The following is a 5,120-nucleotide window of genomic DNA, read 5'->3' on the forward strand; positions in this document are numbered from 1 at the left end:
TGATCCTCAGTTACTCTCTAACGCCAGGAGAGTGTCCTTTTGGACAGGGCACGGGCATTTTTCTTCGAGTGGTTACGTTCGTTGGTGGAAATATTGCCTTCCTTTCTTAAGGCATTATTCCATAATTATTTGGTCTTTTAAATATAGCATATTTGCGAGGAGATTGGTGAGGAGAAAGCAGCCAGAATCATCAAGCAGCTGGTTAAGACCAATAGACTTATTGGAGGGGCATGGTACACCAGGATCTCAAGCTCGACAACATTCTTTCCAAACTAAACATGCGCGACAAAGTGGTGATCAACACCTTTAGGAGATATCACCACAGCGTAGTACATGGCAGCTGAGGTGGTGGAGAACAAGGTTTGGAGCTCTACATGGCAGCCTACTCAACTTTCTTACAGACAAAGCCATGAACTGTTTTAAAAAAATCCAACTGGACTTGATTAATTGGGTGGGAGTCCATGCTCACTCCCACCCAAGGCCCCAATCTCAACCTCAAATCAATTTAAAAGCACTATTGAATCTCAATATCCCTAATCCCTACTATACTTTTGAAACCCTAAACACCCCCTCCCCCCCCCTTAAAAAAAGCCATTTCTGAAGGAATAAGACAGTATTAAATAAACTGTTGTGTATGTACGTGTTTATAGACACAACTTTGAAGCCATGAGCTTGGTTTGATTTGGTGTACATTAACTCAGGGCATATAAATGATTACTATGTTTGATTTTATTTAGTGTTTTGCTCTCTCTCGTAAAGCTTTTAGGTAAAAAACAAAATGTCTATGTCGTTCCAGATCACAATCCTAAAAACGCTTTAGACATTCAAAAGGAAGCGTGCAGGCAGAAAAAAGTTCAGAAGAGTGACCTGCACATACAAGAATCTCATTCTATTGTGCTATTGCTATGTTTGCTCTGAGTCGGGATCACTTTAGAAGGGACAGGCCAATGGCAGACAGTCTGAAGAGCACGAGCTCCAGCTCCGTGACGACTTCCCCACTGGTAATCGCTCCTTTTATCGCACCTTTGGTTTGCAATAATCTATGAAAGAGCAATCGCAGTCTCTTGATCTTCCAAAGTCATGTCAAACAATGACATGACCACTGAGTGAGTATAAATATCCTTCCTTCGACAAGACTGTATGGCACACACAAACTTTGTCATTGTTTTGTCTCTAAACATTTTTGCTGTGTGAAGGCTGGATCCTATCCCTGTATTTCTCATCCGGCCAGATTCCAAAGCCTCTGCAATCCACAAACGTTCTCCAGGAGCTGGCTGTGAGGTGGAAGAAGCAACGCGTCCACAAACTCCACGGCATCCTCCACAATCTCCTCGATCTTCTTTTTGATGGCTTCCAACTCCGCCTCACTGGCCAGTCTTTCTTCCAGCAAGTACTTCTTGAAAGAAGGGGGATGGGATTGCGAGCAGCATACTTGCTCGTTTGCTCTGACAGAAAGAAGAACAAAGTTTAGCTTCCAAAGAACCAGAAGAGAGCGAAGAACAAAGCGAGGCACTTGCCAGGCTTCCAGAGCTCGTCCAGATCGATGAGAGAATGACCTCTATATACCGATAAGTTTCACACTCCACTAATGTCGGGCTGTCACCCCTCCAAGCTCTCGCAATGGCTTCCTTGGCCACCTCACTGACTTTGAGCACGTCCATTCCATCGACGTGAACTCCATGCATACAAAAGCCTCTCTTTTCTTCCAGATATCCAGCACTGACGTAGCTCGAAAGTGGTCCATGCCGATCGTGCAGAGGTTGCGTGGACAATTGGCAGCTTCCATGTCCAAGCACTCCAAGAACTGCCCATTGTTGCAAGTCCCATCCCCGAAAACACCAGCGTCACTGCGTTCACACTGAGATCCTTGAGAACTTCCCGCAAGAACTTGGTTGAGAAGGCTGCTCCAGTCGCCACGGGGATCCCATTACCGATGAAAGCAAATCCTCCCAGCAGCGGAGAACATATGCATGGATCCACCTTGGCCGTGCCCAGCCAGTGGATTTGCTGAAGAGCTCGCTCATCACTTGCCTGGCAGGGACACCTTTTCTCAGCGCGTGGATGTGATTGCAGTAAGTGCTGCAAATGTAGTCCTCCTTGAGTGCCTTGACAAATCCCATGGACACGGCCTCCTGTCCATTGCTGGACAAATACAAACATCTTGCTCCTATAATACATCTGACCAGGGATCATGTCCTCGTAGAGCCCCAATCACTCCTCCCTTGTCACGAGCTGGAGAGATTCCTTGGCAGGGGCCGCTGTGGGGGGCGGCAGCAGCACAGCTGATCCATGGAAATCCTGGCCCTCACATTGACGCTGCTCTACCACGCTGGAAGATTGCATATAAGAATGTCTGCCAAACCATCCATAGCAGCATATCAGCCGCGCTACCTTTCTCCTTTTAAAGCTGATGGTTTTTGCAATGTATTGAAAATACCTGTAGTTATAAAAAGAACTTCGAAAGCTTTTATACATATGAATTCCTCAAAAGCACTGCTGCAAGCTTAGAGTGCTAACAGGGAAACTATGGGTATCCATTTGGTAAGTTATTTTAATGCTTTTATTATTAGTTTTTTTTAGGTCTATTAGGTTTTGATCTGGTCTACAAACCTATTCGGCTTTGGGTGCAGGTTCATTTAAAAAAGGTCTGCAAGGGGAGCTTGGGTGGCTGCTACGGATCTCTGAGTGAATCGGACGAGTAAAAGACTGAGCGAAGGCTGGGCTTTTATGTAAGGTGCCTTTCTGGTATCTTCATCTGCTTTTCAAGTTCATCAGTCACTCAACTTGATTCAAAATGCAGGAAAAGCTGGGCAGAAAAATGTGTATAATGAATAAAGCACTGATCTGATCTCTTCTCCAGCATCGCCGAATCTTCTCCCCTGTGCACAACGAAGTGGAGCTCACATATTTGCTAAGTGCGTGTCTTGGGCCAGGCACTGTATCACAATATCGTCACCATCTCAATGCTTTCGTACAAGATGTGAGACAATGAGAGAAAGAACCTCAAGAAAACATGGCTTTCGGTGGATCTTCAATGTAGAAAGTAGATTAAATGCAAATGGTCAGCATGGGCTTATACAAGCTTGATGATTCCCACATTGTCTTGTGGAATTCATCGAGAATCTGAGCAAACGTGGACTGCATCTTTGCTGTTCAGTGCTTGGCACAATCTTCGTATGGCAACCTTGGGTTCTTGCTTAACTTGCAAGAGTGTTTTGGAGGGCTAACCTAAGTACATTAAACCTATTGCCGACTGGATTACCAGCCGGCCATCATTGTATATACAATAAAGTCTCCTGGCTAACAAGCCCTTGTCTCCTTTCCAATGTCTTGTATTAATAATTTTTTATCTTATTTCAGATGTCCTACGAATGTTATTTCCAAAGAAATGTGTCTGTCTGGGTTTGGGCCTTGGTCTTGGTTAATATATACATGAAAAATGTTTAACATAAAATAAAGAATACTTCTATTTTTAAATATTAATCTTAAAATACATGAATATAAATATTAGGATAAAAAGGAAATATGAAATATAAATATGTAAATTATTATAAGTTATGAAAATAAAATATAACACTATAACAATATTTTATTTTGTAAATTTACAAGATGTATGTAGTTGTAGTGAGTTTTAAATATATATTGTTTAACGTCATTATGTTTTAGGCTTTTTAAGTAATATATAATTCATTAAGAGGAAAAATTGTAGAGTTGAATGAATCATCAAGAAATAATATTTTTTTAATAAATTTTATAGATTTCAAATAAAAGAAAAAATTAGTTACCAAAGCTGAATCTCTAAATGACTCATCTAGCCATGGGGTTCCATAGAGAGGAATTCCATTTATAAAAGATTGAAGATTTTGCTCAACAATCAGAGTTTTAAATGTGATTTAATGTTATGAGTTATATTTATTATGTTATGATGTGTGTTGGTGATAAACTCAATTGTAGAAGAGATTTTCAATATAAAGATTACATTATATTTAACTATGTATGTTATCATTATAATTATGTTAAAAAATTACAATTATGATCACAACGCTTTGAAATTACTAAAACATCAGAAATAAACACGATGCTCCCAGCGTAGCTGGGACTTTTGCTAGTCATCATCATACTCATATATTTAAACGAAAGAGCCCGTATAATAATAGCATATACTGGGGACACTTATTCTGGGCATATGCCAAAATCTAACGGCTGAGATTAGACAATGTAAAGTCGTGACTTTTGGGATCATAAAAATTTTCAATTGTCTTTTAGGGTGCGTGACCACAAGGAGAGAGCATCGATCATCGCTTGTGGGAAGGTACTCTCTCTCTCTCTCTCTCTCTCTCTATCTGCCTCTGTGAGTGTGTGTGTGTGTTTGATGGAACGATTTAGAAGGCTACAGTCAGCTGTACATGATGCCACTGGTTGGTTCATTCTCGAGTTCAAAAGCTCACGCACCGGAAAATGACAATCATTTAACCAACGCCGAAGCGTTCTTCAACAGGAGAATTATCCAGTTCGTGAAGAAACGAGTCGCACTTATGGAAAAAGTACTAACGCAGAATATCATCTGGTAAAAGAGTCTCGACCCCCCTATTGTCGTCCCTGCGATTCTAGCTTGAGATGTTCCAGGATGACCAAGATATTACGGCCAATCGCAGCAACGGTGGCATCAAGCCTGGCGAGGGACCAAAAACCTCCTACCAAAAGCCGCAACCCGCATTTGTTCCTTATCCAACACCTTTGAGTGAGTTCCTTCGATTTAGACACTAGAAAAAACTCTAATGCGTTCGTTTTTGGACAGCTCCGGAAGAAGTCCTGGGAACAGCACTGGATAACGATCCTAAGCGGCTGAAAGCTCCAGCCTATTACAACGAGGTTGTGTTTGTTTCTCCATTTGCAAAGGTTTGAGAGGCTCACGGCTTTCTCTGTGTCGCCATAGTTGTGCTCGATGACCAGTGAGAACAGGATCGACGCCTTCCAGACTTATGCGGGGAACAAATCCACCAGCATCCGCCTGCGCAGGTGCATTTGGCAGATCGACGTGCTCTGCCCGGAAATGCGACGAGGATTGGGAGTGAAAGGCGATGGAGCTACGACAGGGACGACGTCTCGGACAATGAGGG

The 5,120-nt window shown here is 42.3% G+C and overlaps 1 pseudogene; it reads right to left on the reverse strand.

Annotated features, from left to right (window-relative positions):
- Window positions 1–1,173: 1,173 nt before the first annotated feature.
- Window positions 1,174–2,193, reverse strand: LOC9648360 (annotated as a pseudogene).
- Window positions 2,194–5,120: the final 2,927 nt, after the last annotated feature.

This window comes from Selaginella moellendorffii, unplaced genomic scaffold (assembly GCF_000143415.4).
Source record: "Selaginella moellendorffii unplaced genomic scaffold, v1.0 SELMOscaffold_199, whole genome shotgun sequence".
NCBI lineage: Eukaryota > Viridiplantae > Streptophyta > Lycopodiopsida > Selaginellales > Selaginellaceae > Selaginella > Selaginella moellendorffii.